Source organism: Phascolarctos cinereus, unplaced genomic scaffold, assembly GCF_003287225.1.
Source record: "Phascolarctos cinereus isolate Bilbo 61053 unplaced genomic scaffold, phaCin_HiC Scaffold_726;HRSCAF=1367, whole genome shotgun sequence".
In the NCBI taxonomy this organism is placed as follows: domain Eukaryota; kingdom Metazoa; phylum Chordata; class Mammalia; order Diprotodontia; family Phascolarctidae; genus Phascolarctos; species Phascolarctos cinereus.
Window position 1 is genome coordinate 8,894,449 of NW_027556098.1, and position 26,693 is coordinate 8,921,141.

The 26,693-nt window shown below is 35.9% G+C and overlaps 1 protein-coding gene and 1 long non-coding RNA gene across 2 annotated transcripts in view; one reads left to right on the forward strand and one right to left on the reverse strand.

The window, feature by feature from the left end:
* Positions 1-26,693, reverse strand: part of FRMPD4 (FERM and PDZ domain containing 4) — a 746,498-nt gene that overhangs the window by 640,389 nt on the left and 79,416 nt on the right.
* Positions 1-26,693, forward strand: part of LOC110222483 (uncharacterized) — a 58,129-nt gene that overhangs the window by 27,063 nt on the left and 4,373 nt on the right. Inside the window, exons 2-3 of the long non-coding RNA XR_002328397.2 lie at positions 6,013-6,095; positions 24,576-24,842. This is a non-coding gene — a long non-coding RNA (uncharacterized LOC110222483). The remainder of the gene's footprint in view (positions 1-6,012; positions 6,096-24,575; positions 24,843-26,693) is intronic.

The window sequence follows — 26,693 nt, forward strand, 5'->3', positions numbered from 1 at the left end:
ATAAAATCTGATGTTTTCTGCAAACAAATGATGGATGCATCTACTTTTTTTCTCAATCTATTTCCATTCAACACACTGGAAAACAATATCTACCAAAACCTCCAGTTGACTGATTCAGAGTATTTGGCCTTTTGACACATAAATACCAAGTGTTTGTTTTCAGCTGCAGTAAATTTATAGTTAATTTATATATAGTTAATTTATCGTTAAGGAGATAAAGTTATAGAACTCCCCAAATGGACGTTCTTTTAAAAGGCTTAGAAACAAATGGTGGGAAATAGGGGAATAATTTATTGCAACTCCTTCATTTCATACATGAAGAAACCAGGGCTTATTGTTATTGTTCATCATTTCTGACTCTTCATGACTCCATTTGGGGTTTTTTTGGCAAAGATGCTGGAGTGGTTTGCCATCTCCTTTGCCAGCTCATTTTAGAACCTGAGACTCAGTGCCTCCAAGAAACTTTATGACTATAAATCAAGGGTTAATATAGGATCCATAAACTTTAAAATAATATTTTGATAACTGTATTTCAATAAAATTAGTTTCCTCTACCATTCTACATATTTTATTTTGTGCATTTTAAAACATTATGCTAAAAAGGGGTCCTTAGGCTTCATTAGACCGTTAAAGAGGACCACAACAAAAAAGAAGTCAACAGCCCCTGCTCCAAGTTATTGATGAGTTTTTGATCTTCACTGGTTTCAGTTGAAGTTCCCTATTCCAACAAAATCCTAATTTCTACCTTCATTGTGCCTTTCTCAAATGCCTGTAAATATCTATTTCACACAGTTGTTCAGATGAACTAACATCAGCAAAGGGTTTAGCAAAGTGTATGTATAATAGATAGCCTATTTCTTGCTTATTCAATGGATAGAGGAGGAGTGGAGGGAGGGGGACAATTTAGAACTGAAAATAAAAATTAATTTAAAAAAGGCAGTTATTACTCTAACTGCATTTCCCCATAGACAGCTGAGTAAGTCAAAGAAATGATAGACAGGAAGTGTTTCCTTTTTATTTGCAGGGCTGAATTAGATTGGGATTTTGTTAGCACTCTGAACTCCACAGAGAAAGTTTCTATCGATTAAGTATTAGCTCTGCCATATTACATAAAGCATTATGGTAATGGACATCCATCTTTCCTTAGTTTTAGTTAGACAACTTCGGGCCAATTTATGATGAATGCTGAAATAGTCTTCTGCCTATCTTACTTACTATAATAGCTCTGTCTACCTTCTCTTCCCCTGGGTACATTAGAGCTCTTTTACACACACAAACTTGCTGTTAATAAAAGAGATTTATGTACGAGTAAGATTTTATTCCTTCCATCAAGTGTTTACTTAAGGAGGTTTTATTGCATAAAATACCATCATCACTTGGTGTACAAAAAGATTTATCTTTTTAACTCACACTCTGCCTCTCGATGCTTCAAATTTGAAGCTGCCAAATGGATGTTTGCTCATGAAACTTCAGCTCAGAACACTGTCTCCCCAGTCCCCACAAACATAGACCCCTGAAGAAGAAAGAAATGCTAGCCTATTATTTTTAGAGGCTTAGGAATTGTCTCACTTGCTTGGGAATATGGATCAAGAAATATATTTCGCTGAAGACAATCCTTGGCATAACAATGTCTAAAGTTGTGGGAAAAATAAATCCCCCATTTAAAATTCACTAATAAACCCTCTCTGATTTTCTATATACAGTCCATCCCTCAAGGTCTAGCTCAAATTTCCACTTCTTACATAAAGTCTTTCCATATTATTCCAACAGTCAATGAGCTCTTCTCCCTTTGATCTCCTAGCATGTATTATGTAAGGTATAATCAATTGCCTACTGCAAAGGCCCGTGGTAGATCTTAAAGAAAAGCCTGCTGAATTGAATAGATTCCTTATAAAGTCTCATATAATGTATTTTTTTTAAAGACCATTAGGGGTAAGTGACTTGCCCAGAGTCACACAACTAGTAAGTGTTATGTGCCTGAGGTCACATTTGAACTCAGGTCCTCTTGAATCCAGGGCCGGTGCTCTATCCACTTCACCACCTAGCTGCCCCAATGTTGTATTTTTATTCAACTCTCCCTGTGTTATAACTTGGAAGCAACTAGGCTGCTCAGCTTACGGGGCCAGGAGTCAGGAAAAATCTGAGTTCAAATCTGTCCTCAGACTCTTACTAGCCTTGTGACTCTGGGCAAGTTAACTTAATCCTGTTTCCTTAATCAGTTTCCTTATCTATAAAAAGGGCTGGAGAAGGAAATACAAACCACTCAAGTATCTTTGTCAAGAATCAGATATGACTGAAAACTACTGAACAACAACAATGTTATATCCTGTTTTCCATGCTAGACTGTAAGATCCTTGAGGATAGGTACAGTAGCTTATAGGATATAGAACTAGAAAGGATCAGAGGAAAACATTTAAATTTGGAAGGGCTCATAGAGATCAATGCATCCAGGAGCTTTATTTAACTGATGAAGAAACTGAGGCCCAGAAGGGTTAAATAACTTTCCCCATGTGACATTTGTGGTAATATATTCCAGTAGATAAGAGTGCTAGAGTCAGAGTAAGGTAGTTCTGGTTTCATATAACTCTTCTGATATGTACTAACTGTACGAACACGGATAAAACAAATTTGCCTGTCTGAACCTCAGTTAACTGCATCTGTAAAATGGGGATAATGACATCGTTAATAACTACCTTACTAGGTTGTTGTGAGGTTCAAATGAGATAATGTATATGAAGCAAACTGCAGATTTTAAAGCATTATATAAATGTCAATTACTCTGAAGCAAAGCCAAGGCTGGGCAGTTTGTTGGCACAGTGGCTTAAATGAGCCTAAAGTCAGGACTCATCTTCTTGATTTCAAATCTGGCCTCAGACACTTACTAGCTGTGTGACCCTAGGAAAGTCACTTAACCCTATTTGCCTCAGTTTCCCCACCTGTAAAATGAGCTGGAGAAGTCAATGGCAAACTCCTCCAATATCTTTGCCAAGAAAACCCCAAATGGGGTTGCAAAAAGTCAGACATGACTGAACAACAACAAAGAGCCAATATCCAAACCAAGCCCTTGTGATTCTAAAGACAGCACCTTTCCCACTACTTCCCTCATACAATTTTCTATGCCACAAAGTACTTTACACATAACAGGCACTCAATAAATATTGGTTGATTTAATGATTTCATAGCCATACAGGACAATACAGCAAGAATTATATTTCTTTAGCTTCTTTCCAGCACTAATATTCAGTGACTATGTAAATTTGTGATTAGCTCACAAAATGCAAATTCTACCATTCATTTTCTCTTCCTCATCTAACAGGTTTTTCATCTGTCTGTTGCTCAGCTTAGCTTTTTATTTCCTACCCTGCCATATACCCTACCAAAGGTTTTCTTTTCAAATGCATAGCAGCTTCTGGATGTCTTTTTTTATTCTGGTCATACAAGGAGGACTCCAAAGGTCATAGAAAAATGATAGCAGTAAAAGAAAAAAAAAAGCACAAGAAAAGGCCTTCCTGGAATTAGCCAAAAAGAAAAAAAAAATGAAAAATATCATTATTTTCCTAAGGTCATTAAAGTCATGGTGAAAGTAAGATTGCAGACTAAGTAAGAGTCTTAAAACTGCCTAATTACTGATATCAGAAAAGACTGATAGATTTGATGAAGAGAGCTAGTATTTAACTAAGGAGTGAATCATAAGTTTGACTATTACTATATCTAACTGGTATTTATATTTCTCTAATTCTTGCTCAAAATTCCATTTATTTAAATATAATTTTACACTACTTATGCTTAATATTTATTCATAGCTGTTAAAATGGAATTTGATTTTTATATCCTGAGAGGCTGCATGATTTAAAGGGTAGAGAAATGTCCTTAAAGCCAGAAAGACCTGGGTCCAAGTCTCTTCCCTGACACATTCTGGCTGTGTGACCCTGGGCAAGTCATTGACATTCTCAGTGCTGTATGTACCTCATTAATAATAATATCATTTTTATATAGCATTTTGAAACATGCTAAAAAATTTAAAGCATTTTATAATTTTTTTCTCATTTTATTCTCACAGCTTTGGTAGACAAGTGCAATTAAAGGCTGAAGTCAGCTCGGTGGATAGAATACTGGCCTTGGAGTCAGGAAGAGTTAAGTTCAAATCTGACCTTACACACTTAACAGCTGTGTGACCCTAGGCAAATCACTTAACCTATGTTTGTTTCAGTTTCCAAGTCTGTAAAATGGGAATAATATCACCTACATCCCAGGGTTGTTGTAAGAATCAAATGAGATAATAATTGTAAAGGACTTAGTACACAGTACTTGCTGTATAGTAAACACTATATAAATCTTAGTTATTGTTGTTAGTATTATTATTATTACTATTACTAGTTATATAACCCTGAGCAAGGCACTTAACCTTACTTAACACTTAACTTTCCTCATCTGCAAAATGGGGATAATAATAGCACCTATATTAATAATAGCATGGATATTTCACAGAAATTGTGATCAATTGAAATGACAAACACATAGAGCTTTGCAAATTTTAAAGCACTATATAAATGCTGAGTATTATTATTCTCATGAGAAAATGAAGAAGAGATGAGGAAACTGAGGCTGGATTTGAAATCGGGTCTTCCTGACTCCAGATCCAGCATTCTTTTTCCCTTACCTGGCTGCCTTTCTGAGACCATAAATTGAAAAAAGAGGTAGCTATGGGTATTTCTTTACGTGGTCCTTGCCCAGGCTATTGAAACCACCAATCCAGTCCCTATATAAAGAACTTTTATTTTTTTTTAAGCATATTTTAGTAGGAAACCATGTTGATTTCTGATTCACTTAACAACCTCATAGGAAGCTTGGCTGTTCAGATGATTAGACGTAAGGGAGCCTCTTGGCAGTAAGTTTATCTGAATTGCAACTAAAAAAAATCAAATAAACATTTATTAATTAAGTCTTATATTTAAATCTCTGGGAAAGGATCTGCAAATACAGAGACAAAACAAAGCCTCCTTACTCTAAGCTTGCTTTCTACCGAAGTGGGGAGTGGGAGTGGGTGAAAACTAAAAATGCTACACAAATAACGTATAATGGAAGGTAATTTGAGAAGATAGAAAAGTACTAGCAACTGGGACAATCCAAGAAAGGTAAGGCTGGAAATCAGCTTGAGTGAGTTATAACACTGTAATGAGGAGGAAACAGTCTCTGGAATACCGATCCTGCTATGAAAACCCCAAGCTAAAAAAAAAAATTACAAAACTCATTACAATCTAGTTTCAAAGTTATACAAATGTCATTTACTGATACGATGAAAACTTACTAAAACATGGTGTTTAATTAAAATCATTGGGTTTTCTCCTTCTGGAAGCCTTCACTGAAGATAGCTATGTCATATCATCACCCATACTATAAAAAGAGAAATCTTCGGAGGACTGTCGTAGGTGACATCACTTTATCTCTCTTACATGACAGGACATGACAGTCTGGATATTATTTATGCCACTGTTAGTATTCCATTTAACAAATGCCATTTCTTCCATTAAGCCTGCCTGAACCCAGATGATGTTAGCACCCTTTCCCTTCTTAATTTTTCTTCTACTCTATTTATGTGCATGCTGTATATCCTTATCACTTGAGGTTAGAGACAATTTGATGCCTTTATATTCCTAGTACCTATCTTGACTGTGATAGGCATTTCACTTTGTTGAAGGAAATGAATTGAGCAATCCACCCATTCTGGGTCCCTGACAGAGGCAGATAGCAACACAATGTGAAGTTATCTTAACTACTTATAATGTATTATTGTTTCTATTCATTTTGAAAGGCATTTCACTTTTGCAATCGCAGCTGTGAAAGTCACTGAAAATCTTTCATAAATTTCTTTAATAGACACTCATTTAATGGAATATCATTGTATATTAATATGATGTGATTAATCTTAATTGCCTCTTCTTAAGAACTCAGTTGATACATTCATAGGCATCTCTCCTGACCTCTTCTTTCTTCTCATTAATTCTTTTTCAGAAGTCAATTAATAAAAAAGAAAAATAAATTAATGGATGTGCTAAGCCAAAATCATCCCTTAGAATCTTGATTTCACTGGACCTGTAAGTACCAATAATATCAATAGTAATTTGGTTTTTCCTGACACCTTTTGTAGTGACTAGATACATAATTCAGTGTGAAGTGAAAAGTATTCCCAATTAAGAAAGCCTCCATGTGATTTCATCACATCTAACATCTAAGGAGAAGACTATCTAAAAATAATTATGTGACAACATATGCTTTGCTAAACACACTTAGGTGGGAATTTATTTGGGGTGGGGGGGGAAAGGAGGGCAGTGGAGACACAACCAAAATATCCTTTCTCGAAATGAAACAAAGCTACATTAAAACCATCTCTTGTGCCCACAGTTAAAAAAAATTAAATTCATTTAAAACAAAAGGGAAAGTGCTTATCTTATTTTTTTTAATTATGATTGATCAATTGAAATTTGAAACATGACCATGTTAATCATGAGGTAGGTTTTTCTCAACTTTTTTTTTTCTTTCCTCTATTTCTGTGCTAAATCTTTAAATGACCAGTCAGACTGGTGCTTTTCTCAAAATTGCAGCCTAGTGAATGGCTAATAGGTAGGTAGGTCCCTGGCTAAGCATCACTGAATCTACAAAAAATTTAAGAGATGCAGATATGTACGCTGGGGAGACTAAAAAGCCAGCTCCCCCCCCCCCCCGCCTGCTCTATCCCTGAAAGTATGTTTCCAAGTGACTGAGATTTTTTGAATGGAATGAGGTCACACTGGAGAGGTCAGGCTGATTAAAAGGACCTGAGGAATTAAGGAGACGGTGGTTAACTGGGATAGTGAGAAGCTATGTGGATAAAGGAGGCTAAAAGCTCAGCAGGTATGTGGAGTATACTTAAGTTGTAAACATGGAATTGAAACATAAATGGCTTCAGGCTCTGAAAGAATAAGGAGGGGGACTAAAGAATGGAGATCTATTGCTTTTAGAGGGATTATCACACAATTTTTGTGAAAGAGAAAAGGCTCCTTTATTTTGCACTTTTTAAAATATAAAACATACGATTGTTTATTCCGAAGGACCTCTAGTTACCAGCAGGATGCCATACATGACACCATTTTCAGTGGCTTATTATATTGTCAATAAACTACATCTATATTTACAGAAACAGATCATAGCATTCTTACTTCCATTAAGGATATGGATTATTATTGGGGCAGCTAGGTGGCACAGTAGATAGAGCACTGGGCTTGGAGTCAGGAAGACTCTTCTTCATGAGTTTAAATCCAGGCTTCAGACACTAGTGTGTGACCCTGGGCAAATAACTTAACCTTGTTTACCTCAGTTGCTCATCTGTAAAAGGAGCCAGAGAAGGAAATGTCAAACCATTCCTTTTCCAAGAAAACTACAAATAGGGTCAGGGAGAATTAGACAAAACTTAAAAATGACTCAACAATAACAATGTATTATTATTATTAAATTATCATCATTAATTTTCTAGTCTAGACATTTGCATTTCTCTAATTATTAGTGATTTAGAGCATTTTAATATGACTATTGATAGCTTTGATGTCTTATTCAGAAAACAGCCTATTTATATCCTTTGACCATTTATCATTTGGGGAGTGACTAATATTTCTTTGTATAAATTTGGCTCAGTTCCTCATATATTTGAAAATTTTTAATTTTAGCTACATTGGTTTTATTTGTACCAAAATTTTGATTTCATGTCATCAGAATTATGCATTTTACTTCTCATGATCTTCTATATCACTTGTTTTTCATAAAATCTTCCCTTATTCATAGACATGATGGATAATTTATTCTGTGTTCCCCTAATTTGCTTATGATATCATGCTTTATGTCTAAATCATGTATCAATCATGTACCTTATCTTTTTATATGGTATAAGATCTTCACCTATGACTAGTTTCTATCAGGCTACTTTCTAGTTTTTCCTAATGGTTTTTATGGAAGTCTTTGCCCCACTAGCTCGGATATTTGGATGTATCAAACACTAGATTACTATGATCATTTACTTCTATATATTGTGTATCTAATCTATTCCACTGTTCACTCAGTGCCTTACCCAGTACCAGATTGTTTTCATGATTACTGCTTTATAGTATAGTTTGAAATCTGATACCTCTAGGTAATCTTCCTTCACCTTTTTTATCATTGATTCCCTTGATATTCTTGAACTTTTGTTTGGCAGGATGAATTTTATTTTTTCTGTCTCTATACTCTTCTATATTCAATTCTTTGGTGGTTTGATTAGTATGGCACTAAATAAGTAAATTAATTTCAGTAGAATTTTTTTTTATATTGGCTAAGTCTATCCATGAGCAATTTATAATTCTCTAGTTGCTTAGATTTGTCTTTGTTCATATAAAATGTTTTATAATTGTGTTCATGGGTTTGTCTTGGCAGGTAGACTCCCAATTCTTTTATACTGTCTGCAGTTATTTTAAATAATTTCTCTTTTTATCTCTTTCTGCTAAGTTTTGTTAGTAACATATAGAAATGCTGATGATTTATGTCGGTTTATTTTATATGCTGTAACTTTGCTAAAGTGGTTAATAGCTTCATCCAGGTTTTTTTTAGGTGATTCTCTAGGGATCTCTACCAGCAAAGAGTTATATTATTTGCTTGTTGTCTATTCTTATTCCTTCAATTTCTTTTTCCTTGTCTTTTTGCTATGGGTAGCATTTATTATATGATGTTGAATAATAATGGTAATAATGGACATCCTTGCTTCACCCCTGATCTTACTGGAAAAGCTTCTAGTTTATCCCCATTACAGATAGTGCTTGCTCTTGGATTTAGATAGACAATTTTTTTTTAGAAAAAAATGTCATTTATTCTTATGTAAGATAATTTCCCCCATTCTTCCTCTCCCTTCTCCCTTCTCCCATTATATCCTTTTATTTTCCTTAGCCTTCCATTTTTCTTTTGAGACACCTCAACATCATACTTACCATGCTTCTATCTATGTAAACTCCCTCAAACTACCCTAATGATGACAGAGTTCTTGGGGGTTAAGTATATTATCTTCCCATTTGGGAAGATAAACAGTTCAGGTTAACTTTATTAAGTGCCACATGGTTTCTCATTCATGTTTATGTTTTCATGCCTCTCTTAAGTCTTGTATTTGAATGTCAAATTTTCTATTCAGTTGTGGTCTATAAGTCTATTCTTGAAGTCATTCAGACTTTGCAGGAAATTCCCGGCCTGTGGTCTACTGGAACTCAACAACCCAGAGTCAACTTCATCTCATAACAAAGCATCAGAGCAGAACTTAGAAGGAGGGCAATTGAATGTTTACTTTTTTCCATATGCCTGATAAAAAAAACCTGATGATTAAAAGTAGATTAAGCAGAGAAATCGGTAAATGTTGGCCTGTCTCCAGTTTCCTAGTATTCTTAACTATTTTTTTATTTTCATTTTGTTAAATCAGAATAATCTACTTTTTCTCACTCTGTCTACAAATAAAATTATGAATACCTAAATTATAGGTAAAAGTTATGAAAGTAATAGTGTAAAATATGCTACTGAGATGCAGTCTAAGACATTGAAACTTAAGTGAGTCATTTCCTGAGGCAAACACTCTTCAAGAGGTAAATAATGGTACAATTTGGAACTGAACTATAAAGCATACATCATATAAGACGATGAAATTTCTATCAATCATTTGGTACCCACAGCCAAAATAAAAATCACTCAAGTAAAAAACTGTCAGAAGATCAATGGCTTTCTCTCAGGAAATGAATCCTAGCTTCTCCATGAAAGATATTACCATAAATCCTTTAGCTTTTACATGTCAATAGATAGATGCAACCAAAATACTTCTGTCCATGTCTGGTACTGAAACTTTATATCCAAGGTCAATAATGGGGACTATCATAAAAACTTCTTGATTATTCAAGTTTTGAAAAGCACTGTTGAAGCAATTGGTAGCTGAATGGATAGAACATTTGGTCTGGAATCAGGAAGGCTTGAATTCAAATCTAGCATCAGATACTTACTAGCTGTCTGACTCTGGGGAAGTCACTTAACCCCTGGCTGTCTCAATTCCCTCTACTGTAAAATGCACCTACCTCTCAGGGTTGCTGCAAAGATTAAAAAAGAGAATATTTGTAAAAAGTGCTTAGGAAAGTGCCTGGCACATAGTAGGTACAATACAAATGTTCATTCCCTCCCCCTCTTTCTTTTTCCCTCAATCCTGTTACAGTAAAAGAGATAAACATCAAAAAGTATTATATGGGATCTGATCACAGTTCTGCTCCCATTAGCTGTGTGACCATGGAAAAGTCACAACCTCCTTGGATGTCAATTTCTTCACAAAACAGAGAAGGAGCAGAAGAGAAGGGGATTGCACTACATCATTGCTAATGAATCTTACAAGTCTAAAATCTTGGACCTTGATTTCAGGATGTTACAAAATGTCACTCTCTGTCCAGGGGAATTTCAAGTAACAATCCAGACAGCTCCTGATTTATAGAATTTGGTCTAGCCCAATTATATAAAAGATTAATTTCTATAAATCAAAACCAATATTCTTGTGAACTTCCACTATAGAGAAAAATAATAAACAATAGCCCCCAGTAAGCTAGGCCAAAAATTATGATTATGAATTCTATCCAATTTCTTATCATAGTCTGAACAATAGTCATTCTTTGCCCATTTGTTTTTTTTTTCCCTGTGTGGATAATTAAACTGAATTTTATTGATGGATTATAGATCTCACAAAGAAAATTATATGAAGTTCCAGGATTTGATGCAATCAGCACAATGTAACCCATAAATAAGAGCATCTGGAGGACCTTACCATCTATTGGAAATCCATCTTTGGTTTAGATTCTGAGCTACATAGCTAGCATTACAATGGCCAGCACTTGGTGATCATTTGTCTTCCTGTTTTATGCCTCATTTTAAGTATAAAAAACAAAGTTCTCTCTACTGTTACCTCCTTTAAGGAAAGTATGGTTTTTGTACTATGTTGTTAGATGAGAGTCTTTGAGAATCTTTAAAGTACCTTTTATGTAACCAAATCAAATGCTTTTTAAATAGTTATTAAAAATTAAGCAGTGGGCTCATGTATTCACTACTATTTATAGTCAAACATATGACTGCAATGAAATGGCCTTCCACAGAATGTACTGTAATACATTGTCTTTATTAATCATGAATGAGTTCATAGGAAGAGTTTATCAGATCTAGTTCAAGGTGATAGCTAGCTTTTGGAAGGAAAGAGATAAAGGATTAGAAGTTCATAGGATTACCTCACAGATAATAATATGAAACATTTCTGTTGTTTACAGAAGCTTTGATATGCATTGTCTCATTTCATGACAACAAGGACTGTAGACTATTGTGAGGAAAAAGAGGATAATATTTTAGGTTCACATGATTTTGATCTAACAGACTTTGAAGGTCAACTAGTTTAACCTCATTTTAGAGAGGAGAAAAATGAAGACCAGAAAGGACCTGCAACTTGCTCATGTTTCCATCATAAGTGGTATAATGCAGAGTAAAAATGCAGGTCCTCTTACTCCAAATCTCAGCGATATTTCCACTATATTAGGCAATATATCGGTGTATGTGGTGCACACTGATGTTGGCATATTTTATATGTAAAATTAAGGTCAACCTACATCAGATCGCCCAATAAATAGGGATGAAATACAGAACTGTATTTTCATTAGAAACCTAGAGAAGATACATCCATGGATGTAAAAACAGAAGAATATTTCTTACAACTGTAAATATCTCTTTTCCAGTCCTCATCCTTCTTGACCTGTCTGCCCTCTGTACTGCTGACCACTCTCTCCTCTCTGGGTTTTCTTGACATTTCTGTCTCCTGATTGTCCTCCTACATGTCCAACCACTCCATCTTAGTCTCCTTTGTTGACTAGTTATCTATATCATACCACGTAAAGGTGGGTATTCTTCAAGATTGTATGCTAAGACCTTTACTGTTCTTTCTCCGTAGCTTCTCATGATAACCTTATTAGGTACTATTGGTTTAACTATCATCTCTATGCAGATGACTCACACATATGTAGACTGAGCCTCAGTTTCTCCCCTGAGCTTCAGCTCCATGTCATCAATTGCTTATTGGACATTTTGATCTAGTTGCTCCAGAGACAACTTAAAGTCTACATATTGAAAACTGAATTCATTATCTTCTCTTCTTCACAAATCCCACCCCCTTCTCCAAACTATCCCATTTCTTTCCAAGGCAGCATCATCTTGCATTCTCCCAGGCTTGCAACCATTGTTTATATTCAAATCCTCACTCTTCCTCACTTCATAAATAGGATCACTAGCCAAATCTTATAAGTTTACCCTCCACAACATCTCCTACATCTGACCCCTTATCTTAACTCACCACCTTGGTTCAGGTCTTTATTATTTTTGGTCTACATTATTGTAGCAGCCTATTAATCACCCTTCCTGCTTCAAGTCTCTCAACATTCTAGTTCATTTTACAATTTGCTGCCTAGGTGGTTTGTTTTCTATGCAGATCTTATTAGACATTACTACCGCTATTGAACTCTGCAATCTAACCACACTGGCTTTCTCCTGCTGCTCACATCTCTCTGACTTTGCATTGGCCATCTCACATTTCCTAACATTCCCTCTTTATCTACCTCTGAAAGAATCTCTATCTTCCTTTAAAATGTAGTTTATGTACTATCATCTGTATGAAGCCTTTCTTGATTCCCTCACTGCTATTCCCCTCCTTCCTAAACTACCTTGTATTTAACTACTATGCATATATGCATTTGTTCACTGTGTATTTAAACTATATATGTTTATATATACTTATCATGTTCTCTACTAGAATGTGAGTTCCTTGAAAGTAGAGATTCTTTCATTCTTGGTACATATGTTACCAGCACCTAACAATGTGCTTGATTAATTAATATAAATTAATATATTATATATCAATAAGTTAATGTATGATATATAATATGAAATTAATTGATAGATGCTTCTTGATTGGGTGATTTATTGATCTAAGCAGATTAAAGATAGCTTTACTTTGATTATCAGTTGAGACGGGGAAAATAGCTGGCATAATCAGAGAGCAAGTACTTTCCTTGTGAGAAAAATGGTAATAATTATGTAACTTAAGCCTGTAGGACTTAAGTACTTCTTAGCAAATAATTCAGAGATCACCATGTGAACCATCAATTAAGTGAAACGTCCCAAAACGTCAATGGGTACAGCCATTTAAAGCATAACCTCATAGGGTATAAGACTAGACCTCTCTTAGATGCAGACACAAGTAATAGGAACCAGAGAACTTTTGTCAGTTCAGCTTGGTCATTGGGTAGATAGATAGTGTTAGGATTCTGCACAGAATAGGAAAAAAAAAGTTCAGAGGAATAAAGTAACTTTGTACTGCAATCTTCTAAGGGGAGGGATTGCATTGTCCATCCAATTACATTTTCCATGGTGCCTGACTAGTGTTCTAAGGGCAGAAACTTCTAAAGAGGCAGGAATGGAACCCAGTTTCCAAGGGAGAGATTTTAGAGGAAGGAGAAGATCTATGTGGAATTGGATTTCAAAGGATTATGGATCAAGAGTAGGAATAGGCAAAAAAAAAAGAGTCTATTTGCCAGTTGTTAAGAATAAATTGAAGAAGTTGAAGGACATCAGACATCCTGCATTAGTGATCAAGTGATTGCTGGAGGACCAAGAACTACATGAGAGATATAAGGGTGGATTTTCCCTCCCTCCATACACACTATTTTGCTTGGAGAAGAGGACCAGATCTAAAGTGTTTGGGGAGAGTGTTTACTCTATCCTTTCGCTAATATATATTTTTTTAATCTTGATTAAATGTTTTACTTTTAAAATGTATGTTCTTGGTATGCTCTTAAAACATTACACAAGGGGTAGCTAGGTGGCACAGTGGATAGAGCACCAATCCTGAAGTCAGGAGGACCTAAGTTCAAATCTGGCCTCAGACCAAACACTTGACACTTACTAGCTGTGTGACCCTGGGCAAGTCACTTAACCCTAATTGCCTAAAAAAAAAAAGTTACACAAATAGAGTTTAGGTGATTTTATATCTAAACCAACCTAGAGACTCCAACTGATTATTTCCAAAATTCCACACATTGGACTCTCACATCAATAGACACTATGAAATAGAGTGGTGAAAAGTAATTTACATTTAAAACACACACACACACACACACACACACACACACGCACACACAAAGAGAGATTTCAGGGAGAGATAAATTCACTGTGTGCTTTTAACATATTTTCTACATTTACATATGCATAGTTTTATCATTTTTAAACTTTCATATTTCTGAAAGCTTAACATTTTGGTGTTCAATGTTTTTTAAAATACAATTTTCTATCCAATTTTGCCTCTTTCAATTTGGCAAATGTTAGATGTTGGTTTCTCCCCTTGTTTTTAAATTCAAATAGCAGTTAACATAGTGTGTTTTGTCTGATTTAATTATTCTGAAATTCCTAATAGTAGCATTCTCAAAACTACAAAATAAATAATCATTTACTAGGGCTCTGTTACAGAATAAGAATGAAGTGATTGACATCTTTGTGGGCCCTCTTAAATCATGATTCTGTTTTTCATTGTTCAACAGTAAAATAATGAAAGGAGATATTGGAAAGACAAGCCCTATCCAAGGCTGACTATGATTTCATGTAAAGAATACTGGATGGAGGTCTAAAAGACTGGGTTTCCTATTTGTTTACCAGTTAACTGACCTATAGGAAGTCACTTAACCTCTTTCAAAATTAATTTTCTTAAAAAAAGGGATAGTTAGATGGTACAATGGATAGAATGCCAGGCCTGGAGTCAGGAAGACCTGAGTTCAGATCCAGCCTTAGACACTGATCATCTGTGTGACCCTAGACAAATCACTTAACCATATTTGCCTCAGTTATTTCATCTATAAAATAAACTGGAGAAGGAAATAGCAAACCACTCCAGGATTTTTGCCAAGAAAACCTCAGAAAGAGTCACAAAGTGTCAGACATGACTAAAAATGATTGAACATCAACAAAAATTCTTTAAAAAACAAAGAAACAGATGACAACTCATTCATCATAAAAGGCTTGCTCTAATGCCTCTTGTTGGAAGATAAGTATTCTGTGTTCTTCAAGGCTATGCCAAAAATCTTGAGTTGAAGGGTTCTGACAACAAAGAAAGGCTTCAGGTAGAGGCATAATGATAAGCATCACAGATGATGCTGACCCACAACTAGCCTAGGTAGGAGTAGATGAGCTCAGCATGAACAAAGGCTCTCTATATCTCAACTTTGTATTACGACACTACAAGAATCCTTAATAGATACAACCACTGGTACAATTCTTTTGTACCACTCTTCTCTTTATCAATATCACATAAGGCTTAAAACAGGGAGATCTATGTTGACTAATAGATGTTTGGCTTTACAAATGTCTTCGAAGAACTCCTAGATAGGACTCCAAATGGAAGAGAGATTGCTTGCAGATGGAGGGGCTCCTTAGAAGCTGTTTCTGGCTGACATTTGTTGATCTCATCTAATCTTGGAATATTGCAGGCCCTTCTTGATGAATTCCAGGGTCTCTCAGAGGATATTGTCCTAGCAATTCACACAGAAAGAATAAAATGGATGAAGAATATATATTGCCCAGATTAAGGCAAGCAGTTCCATAGGCATCCAAGTACATCAGAATACACATCTTAATCAGGAATTATATAAGTATAATGAGCTGGACCAAGAACTAAATAGAAATAAGAGAATTAATTAAATAGAATTTGGGAAACTGTATAATATTTTCAATTATCACATTTTGCTCTAATAGAAACCCCATATTTTCAATACCAATATGCTACCAATCACCTCTAATACCAATAATCTACCAATACCAATATGCTAGTGATGCTAGACAGTGACAAATCATAAAACATCAGAATATCAAAGAATCTAAATTGTGGGTGACACTCAATAAAGAAATGAATGGAAGTTGTAAATGGGCTATAACATATTGCCAAATATGATGTACACAAGAAACAAATTAAAAGACATCGTCGAGAACATGCATGACCAGAAAAGGAAGCACACCAGCTACCTAACAAGAACAAAGGGATAACTGACAGTCCATCAAAATGTTGTCCTCATAATATGAAATAGTAAATTGAATTAGTAAACCTCCTAAGGAAGGCCTTTCAGCTTGTTAGGTTATTCCTCTATAGAGGATTTCTGGAAGGTAATTTCATGTACTCCCATGGATCATATTAACATTCCTATGCACCTCCCTCCAGATCTGCAGTCTCCTGTCTCCAACTATCTATTAGAAATCTTGTAGGGGCAGCTAGATGGTGCAGTGGTTAGAGCACCAGCCCTGAAGTCAGGAGTTCAAATCCGGCCTCAGATCAAACACTTGACACTTACTAGCTGTGTGACTCTGGGCAAGTGGTTTAACCCCAATTGCCTCAAAAAAAATCTTGAACTGGATATCCTGTGGACATATTAAACTCAACCAAAACTGAACTTATTGTCTTCCTCCCCTAGCCCCAAAGCCTTCTCTTCTTTCCAACTCCCCTGTTACTGTGAAGGGTACTATTATCATCCAGAGTTGCAAGCTAGGTATCATCCTTGACTCCTCAATCTTTGTCAGTATCTGTTTCCAATCTGTTACCAAGTTCTGTTAATTCTACCTTTATAACATCTTTCTTATATGTCCCCTTCTGTCTTCCGACACTGTTACCCTAGGACATATTCTTATCACCTCATACCTGGACTATTGCAATGGCCTGCTGGTTGTTCTCCCTGCCTCAAGTCTCTCCCCATTACAGTCCACCCTTCACTCAGCTATAAAAGGGATCTTCCTAAAGTATACATCTATCCATGTTACCTCCTCCCAGCCCCCATTCAATAAACTCTAATGGCTTCCTATTGCCAGCAGTATCAAATATAAAAATTCTCTTTTTTGGCTTTTAAATCATTTTATAAACTGAACTACTTCTACCTTTCCAGTCTTCTTATACCTTATTCACCCTCACATACTCTACAATCAAGTGAGACTGGTGTCCTTGCTGTATCCTTGAAAAAGACACTTCTGAACTGTGCCTTTTTTACGAGCTCTCCCCCATGCTCAGATTTCTCTGCTTCTTCACCTTCATCTCCTGACTCCACCTGGCTTGTCTTTAAGTCTCAACTAAAATGTCATTCCCAGTCCCACTTAATGCTTGGCCCTTCCATCTGAGATTATCCCCAATTTATCATACAGGGGAAATGAAGGGAATAAGCATTCATATTGTGTTTACTATGTGCCAGGTACTCTACTAAGTGCTTTTCTACAAATATTATCTCATATATGTGCGTATATGTAGTATATGTATATGTATATGTATATGTATATATATGTATATGTATATGTATATGTATATGTATATGTATGTATATGTATATGTATGTATATGTATATGTATATGTATGTATATGTATATGTATATGTATATGTATATGTATATGTATATGTACATGTACATGTATATGTATATGCATATGCATATGCATATACATATGCATATGTATATGTATATGTACATGTATATGTATATGTACATATATATATATACATACACATATGTGCAGAGATTGATCTTTATATAGAGATCTGCATAATCCATAGAGAAATAGATACGATATCTTTGTATATAGTAGTTTACATGTTGTCTTTTCTATTAGATTGTGAACTCCTTGAGGGAGGGGGCTTTTTTTTACTTTTCTCCACATTCTCAACACTTAGTAGTCAGTCAACAAGTTTTATTAAACATCTACTATGTGCCAGATCCTGTACTAAGCACAGTATTTAGCACATTCACTGTAGTTGTTTTGACCCTTCACATAGCAGGTGCTTAACAAATGTTTGTTGATTTGAAGGACATGGACAAAAATAGCACAGGATAAGATGGCATGGATGGTTTGAATTTACATATGGGAATGAAGTATCAACACCTCATGGGGGTATTTTAAGGATGAAGTGAAAACAAAAATGGGAAGCTACTTGTAACTACCTCACTCTCAAAGTTACTATTATTTTGCAATGATTAAGTTTGAAAACTTAAGTAATCTCTAATCTTCTTAGTGAAGTTCTTTTTTTTAATTGTTGGAAATAAAAACATATTTACTTTAGTCATTATTACTGTAAATACAATTAGCAAATCCTATCCCCATGTGAGCTTGAAGAAAATAACATTCTATAAATATTTGAGGAAAAATAGTTTCCTAAGTTTTTGAAAAATCCATTGGATTGACTCAGAGTTGGGTAGGGAAAAAAGTGATGATGGTTAGGCAACTGTTCCAATTAAAAGAGACTAAGAGATTAATTGTGTTTGGAAATGTGGTGTTTAAATTCGTAAACTTCACAAATAGACTTCAAAATTGAATAAGCTAAAGTCAACAAATTAAGCAGCCACAAGAGAGTAATGCAAAAAGAGAAATCCTCTGCAGTCTCAAGTCAAGTTTTTACCCATTAACTAATAGCAAACAAATCATGACCACTCTACACACCTGGCTTCAGCCTACTTTTCTAGCATTATTGAACATTACTTTCCCCTCCACACACTCTACTTTCCAACTAAATTGATCTCCTTGCTGTTCTATATGGAGGATATTCCATGTACCATCTCCTTATTTTGTATGAACTGTCCCCTATTCCTGGAAATCACATCTTCCTCATCTCTACTTTCTGGAATCTCTAGTCTCCTTCTGGAATCAGCTCAAGTGTCACACAAGGCCTTTCTTGACCCTCCAAGTTGCTAGTGTCCTATGTATTTACTTATCTGAATATATGTTTATGAGGACAGGAACTTTGTCTTTTTTCCTCCCAAGCACCTAGGATAGTACTAGATACATAGTAGACACTTAAATACTTATTATATAAATGAAATAATAAACTAGGGAAACTATACTTTAAATACTCAATAACTTAGTGCACAGAAAGAATACTGGTATAGATAAATATAGATCATCATTAAATAGATAATGGTACTTTAAAGAGCATTTACTTTTGAGTTAGTAGTCTTAATTCTAATTATTGAGTGATCTCAATGCTAAGCTTAGCACTTTGGACATAACCAGCTGGGATTTTTAAATGTAATATTTCTTTGGGACAGAGAGATTTTCATGTGAAAATTGATAATAGGATACAACTGTGTACATACCCATCTGTGTATGGACATATATGATATATGTATATATGTAATATGTACAAATAAATATTTATTTCTCATGTGTACATAGCCCCAAAGTTGCATGTACAGTATGTGTATTTTGACACAGGTCTGTAATACTACTTGTATTCTGTAACCTAAATAATCACTACTACTTCTAATGAAAAACTCAATGGGAAAAATATGATTCCTTCTGGAACTTTGCTTAAACCCTGAGGGACACCTACAGTTAGAAAATCTGATCTGGAAGAGGAACCAGTGAAGGAGACAGAGAAGAAAAGCTCATTTAGGTGGGAGAAAAACTATCTTTGTCCTCTTTTTGTATACCTAGCCCTTAGGAGAGTACCTGGTACATAAAAGGTGCTTAATAAATTTTTATTGATTGATTAGAGATGATTGGAGATCTTTAAAAAGATATATACATTTATACATCAGACAAGGTTTGGACTATTTCAACTCAGAGATTACATCATACTCTATGATTCTGTTATGCCCATCAATCTATCAAATAACAAGCATTTTTATGCATCTACTATACGATGGACACCTTGCCAGACAATGGCAATTTCCTGTTGTTGTTCAGTCATGTCAGTCATGTCCTACTCTTTGTCACCTGATTTGGGATCTTCTTAGCAAAGATACTGGAGTGATTTGCTATATCCTTCTCCAGCTCATCTTATAGATGAGGAACTAAGGCAAACAAGATTAAGTGATTTGTCCAGGGTCACATAGCTAGTAAGTGTCTGAGTCCAGATTTAAACTTAAGACTTCCTGACTCCAGGAATGGCATTCTATCCATTGTACCACCTAGCTGCCCATCAATAAATAAGCATTTATTAAGCACCTACTACGCATCAGGCACTGTGCTAAGCACTGTTTCTTCTTTGGGGATAAGTTTGTTCATTATAGTTTCATAATGGGAAATTTTTATTGTTTTATAATTGCTCTTTCTATTTACATGGAATCAACATATATACTTGTGTTCCTTGCTCTGTTGACTCCCTTTTGCATCAGTCTATATAAGCATTTCCGTGCAGATTCTCTGTATTTGTCATGATCATCATTTCCTCATATTCACATACCACAAACAATTTGTTTTATTGATTTCCTACATTTCTTTTGTCCTAGTAAGAATTTGATAAATGCTGATTTTGTGCAGAATATCAGCACAATACTGTCCACTCATTCATTTAGCAAATATTGATAGAGTTTCTTTTATGTTCAGAAGCACTATGCTTCCTGCTGCACTGGATGCAAAAATAGAATTAAAATATGATCCCTTTTTGCTCCCCGAGTTTGCAGTCTAGTAGAGAAGATAAGGCATGTGCAAAAATGTATAGAAGCCAAGGCAGGATTGCTAGCTAGTAAAGGACAGAAGAAAATAAATTGCTATAGGAGTTTAGAAAAGGAAGAGATTACTTTCGAAGACACAAATAGATACTAAAGGAAATGAAGGCTATGCTGACTTTGCAATCCAAATCATATCAAGTTGAATTTTTAAAAAATTTCTGAAAATGTTACAAGAGATATCTCATTTCTCCAGCCTCTTCTAAGTTACCTAAGTAATGAAAAATATAGTTAAAATCTCGTTTATCCAAAAACATGACAGAGAAACAAGAAAACAGAAAATTGAGCCACCAAAAGAAAGGTCACAAAATCTATTAGTAAAAGGTCATGCATTATATATACAAGCAATCTCATTAGGTCCTTCAGAGTTCATTAACTCTTATGTAAACCAATTCTAACAACCTTGATTATCTAGTATAGGACATAGCGTATTGGATTATACAGCATTAAAGAGAAGAAAGTACTATTAGAGAGAGACATATGGAATGACATATTGAGCAAGAAGTGACAACAAAAACAAAGGAAAAAGACATTTTAAAAAAAACTTTAAAAAGAAAAGAAAAAAACCCACAAGTACTTGACCTCCATGGCAGTGGTAGGCCACTTAGGATCACAATTTAGAGACATATTGGACTTTAGGGGGCCATTCAGTCCATCAACCTAATTTTTCAAATCAAGAAACTGAAGCTCAGAGGGAAATGACTTGTCTAGAGTCATACAGTTAGTATGTAGCTACTTACTGGATTTGAGATTCAAATCCCAGTCTTATGACTGTTTCTACTCCATCAAGTTTATACTATATACCTCAATAGCTATTGAGATCACCACTATATTTTTCAATCCTTTTGGACATCTTGCCCCACTTGAGGTTTTCTTGGCAAAGATACTAGAGTGCCCTTTCCTTCTCCAGCTCATTTTAAAGTTGAGGAAATGGAGACAAATGGGGTTAAATGACTTGCCCAAGGTCACACAACTAGGAAGTGTCTGAGGTTGGATTTGAACTCAGAAAGATGAATCTTCCTTACTCTGGGCCCAGTACTCAATCCACTGCACCAGCTAGCTGCTTTATATTAATATAATATAATATAATAACTATTGAGAAAGAAAAGGCTAAATTACATTCATGGTTATTAATTTAAGAAGACAGGAGAGTTTGTGATACGATTTAGAAAGATTTCAACCCACAATGTTAAGTTGTTTTCTTTTTTTTTTAAGTTCAGCAACCTAAGCTAAGTTTCAGTTATCAGGAAAATTTGTCTTACATTGAATAGCTCATTCTTTAATAGCTAATCAATAAACTTTTATTAATCACCTACTACGTGCCTAATACTATAGTAAGCCCTGGGGTATAAAAAGACATAAAAGAAAGTCTGGTCTCAAAAAACTCACAATCTAATGGAGGAGATAATATATGAACAACTAAATATAAACAAGCTACATCCAGGATAAATTGGAAGCGTTCAACTAGAATTTGCAAGTATTCAATTAGAATTAAGAAGGGTTGGGGAAGGCTCCCTGTAAAAGGTGGGAATTTAGCTGGTATTTGAAGGAAGCCAGAGAAACCAGGAGGCAGAGATGAGCAGGGGGAGCATCCCATGTATGGGGGACAGCCAGTGAAAATGCTCAGAGTCAGCAGGTATAGGGTCCAGTTTGAGGAATGGTGAGGAGACCAGTGTCCCTGGATCAGAAAACAGAGAAGAAGGGAGCAGCGTAAGGTATAAGAAGACTGAAAAGATTGAAAGAAGCCAGAATATAAGGGGCTTTGAAGACCCAAAAGAGGATCTTGTATTTGACCCTAAAGGCAAAAGGAAGCTAGTAGAGTTTACTGAATGGGAGAAGGAGGTGCAACATGGTCAGACCTATACTTTAGGAAGATTGTCTTGATGGCTGAGTAGAGGATGGATTATAGTGGGGAGAAATTTGAGGCATCAAAAGCAACCAAAATGCTAGTGTAGCATTCCAGGCATGAGGTGATGAAGGCCTGGACCAGGATAATGGCTGTGAAAGAAAAGAGAAGGGGGGCATATATTATATATATATATATATATATGTAATAGACAATATATAATAAAACATAAAATAGATAAGCTATAGATCGGATATGGAAGAATGAGTGAGAGCAAAGAGTTGAGGATGACCCCTACACTAGCAGGTGATTCCCTAGACAGTAATAGGAAAGTTTGGAAGGGGGAAGAGTTTGGACAATTAATGAGTTCAATTTTAGACATGCTAAGTTGAAGATGTTTACAGGGCATCCAGTTTGAGCTGTCCAGTAGGTAGCTATAAATGAGAGATCAGAAGGTCAGCAGAAAGGTTAAAGCTGAATAAGCTATGCTGTCAGGTAAATAAAACCTCTCCCTAGGAGAAACAAATGACTTGTGAATTTGCATAAGTTAATGTTGGTTCCTCAGGGCCTTGCAAGGCAAACAGTGGAATACATCAAGTCTTCATTTGAATTTTTTTATGATTTAAAGAAATAAGCTTATCCCCAAATATGGCATGTTAAAACCAGCTTTCAACATACTCTGGTAGCTAAGTAATAACACTCAAAATACACACAAAAAAGAATTAAGCTATTTTTCTTACCTTCTATAATCTATGGCATTTTCCAGCTTCTCATTTATCCTGAATTTCAATCCTTTTGCCAAAAAACTCTAGCTTAGCATTTTCTTCAGGATAAAAATAAAAATCCTCTTAACTTAGAGGAAAAAATGTGTTCTATAAATTTACTACATATAAATAAAATCTTAACTATGATCAGAAAATTCACTGCTAAGTATTTTTGTCCAATTTTGATTCCTTAAGACCCTACAGATTTAGGTTAGATATAAGAAAGTTTGTTGTAATAGAGTAGTTAATAGCTAGAATAGGTTACTGGAAAAGGTCATGAAATTTTCTTCTTTGAAAACCTTTTAAAATTGGTTAGAGTCTCATCTATCTTAGGTGATATAATGAGCCTGAGAGAGGGACAAGGATGGACTTCTCAAGGTCCTTTCAGTATTCCTCTTTGCAGCATCTTCAGAAAACTTATTCATTCTCTAAATTCTCTTGGTTTTCCAATAGATGTTAAAGTAACAGAATTATTTGGACTACAATTATGCCTTCTAATACTTTATAATCTGTGAGAAGCAATGTAGTACAATAGAACATGAGTTTAGAGTAAGAAGACCCAAGTTCAAACTCCAACTCTTATCATTTACTAGCTGAGTTAATATTGTTGTTATTGGTGAGTCATTTTCAGTCGTGTCCAACTCTCCATGAGCTCATTTGGAGTTTTCTTGGCAAAGATACTAGTGCAATTTGCCATTTCCTTTTCCAGCTCATTTTCCAGGTAAGGAAACTGAGGCAAACAGGGTCAAGTGACTTGCCTCGTGTCACCCAGCTAGCAAGTGTCTGAGGTCAGATTTGAACTCAGGAAGCTGAGTCTTCCTGACTCCAGGCCTGACATGCTATCTACTGTGCTGTCTAGCTGCCCATGTTACCAAAGACCCTTAAGGTCTTTGGTGCTTACATTTCTCATCTATTAAATTACATGACCATATCTGATGACCATTGGGTTATTCCCTACACTAGATCTATGATTTTATGAACATAGTAAGGTGGACACTCATATATGGAAAGAATATAGAACAAAATAAGACTAGTAAACTAGTACATAAATGGATAGAAAACTGTTTGCAGGATGTTAGAATTCAGTGTAAAAGCATTTCAGGAAGGGGATTGGGGATAAGTTTGCATAAAAAGTTGGGGTGGGATTCAGAGTGAACAGACTAAAGCCCAGTGTAGTCACACAGTACCACAGATACCACAAACAATTATGTTCTTCCAAAGACCCCGGAAAGTTTTTTCAGGGGAAGTTGTTGTTCATGCTTCCTTTTGGTAAAGGATCAATGACACCACACTGTTGGGGTAAGATAGTGGATGATGGATGATATCTTAACTTGCACATGAATTAGATTTAAGTGAGGCAGAGTTGCACCAAGTCATTAGCCTTACTCTCTTCCAGAGTTATCGAAGTCCAGTGGCAAGACAAAAGTCAAGATGAATGACCATGGCCCCAGGATGCAGTGGATACACGAAGGAGTGTCTTCTCAGCTCTGAATGCTCCACAGTGCCTACTTTAGCTGACTTCATGACCATTGCAACAAATTGTTCTCCTCTGCCCAGTCCCCTGGGGAAAAGTCTTCACATGCTTGGGGTAGACATCCACTTAGTTTAGCCCATCACAGTCTTAGTGGGGTGGGCCACTGCTTCTTGGAGAGTTGAGTGAGAGGTGAGTGAGAAGTGGACACCAAAAGTGGATTAGGAGCCCTGAAAAGGGTTTGGCAAGCCCTCATCCCACAGGTGATAGTTCTGCCTGAATATCCTATTTAAATATCCTGAGAAGCATCTCATAAAGAATGGGGGTGGGATGATAGAGACTGAAAAAGGAAATAAACAGTCTTCAGGGCAGAGGTTTTGGCTTAGAATTCCCTGAAGAAAAAAAAAGGATATTAAAGGAGATTTTGAACCACGAGACCTGGAGAGAGAACTGGCTGAGACAGAGGAGTAGGAGAGAGAAATGAGTTGTATGAAGCATCCTGGGAAAAGCTCCTAGGCCTAGGATGAGAACCTAGAATTTGATCTATGGGAGAACTCCATCTAGACCATTACCTTTTTAACTAGTCTCTGCATATCCATTCTATTCCCTTTTCTATATCCAACCTGACTCATTGCCCCTAAATCATCCCATTTCCCACAGCTGGAATTCCTTGAGTTCAGGTTCAGCCTTGCACTAGGCTCTTGAGACCAAAATGACCTCTAGGTAGAGGAGATATAAAGACTACTAGACACAAGCAAAGTTTGGAGGTTCAACTTTAAAGCATCTGTGCTGAAGTTACCATGGAGCTGAGACTAGGCCTTGTTCCTGCCTCCTTCTGGACACTCAAGTCTTGCCCCAGATTCCTAATCCTCATGGCTAAGTTCCCCACTTCCTGCTGTTGAAACTCCACAATATAGATCACTTGCATGCCAAAACACTTTTGTCTACTTCCAGACTCTCTTAACATCTAAGGCAAAGATCACCTATCTGCTGTCTACCATTTGGTCTCCTTACGATCTTATTTAGAGCTGGAAGACACTTTTGAGATCATTTAGTCCAATCTCCTTGTCTTACAAATAATGAGGAAACTAAGGCCTAGAAAGGTCAAATAAGATGTCTAAGGTCATATAGATAGCAACTACTACTCAACTGGACTTCCAGGGCCCTTATCTGTCCCACCCTAGTGATTCTAATTTCTGGGCTCCTTGACATCCAGTCTAGCCTAATCCATTCCACCACCAATGGAGGTCAAGGTTTAACACCCTCCATCCTATCCCACACAGCATTGCCTGATTTATATTTCTATAATAAGGCTGTGCAAACATTAATGGAAAAACATTTCAAAAATTCCCCACTGTCTGAAGGATAAAGTCTAGCATTCATGGTTCTTTACAACCTGGCCTCAAGACTTTTCTGACTTTTTTCTCCCACACTAATCTCTGACATAAGCTTTCAAACCTCAGTATGCTGCTTACTACCACTGTACTGTGGCCCTGTCCCCAGCTACAAATATATCTTGCCTATTTTTGCCCATCCAAATCCTATCCATCTACTAAAATCCCACATCCTCTCCACCCCCAGCCTTTCCCACCACTTCTGGCCCACCATGATTTCTCTCTCCTAGGAAACCCAACAGCATTCACTTATAGTCAGTACCACTCATTTGGCACCTATCTACCTTCTTTTAAATGTGCGGCCCTTCTCTCTAGCAAGATTATAAAATCTATGACAGCTGATAACTCTGCCATCCACTTCTATCAGAAGTAACTAGAACAACGCTTTTTGATGAAATTATAAAGGCTCCTTATTAAATATTTGTTGATGGTGATACTACCTTGTATTTAGCAATTTGAAAATTTTGTCCTTATGATTCAAGTCTTTGATGCAGGCAATGCTGTGAAATGGTAGGGAATTTGAAGTCAATTACCTGGGTTCAAATCCCAGATAATATGAGTAATGACTTTGGGCAAGTCTCTTAACCTTCTTTCTTCCTCCCTCTCTTAGTTTCTTCTTTTGCAAATGCAGAGAAGGTGGAATGAGAGG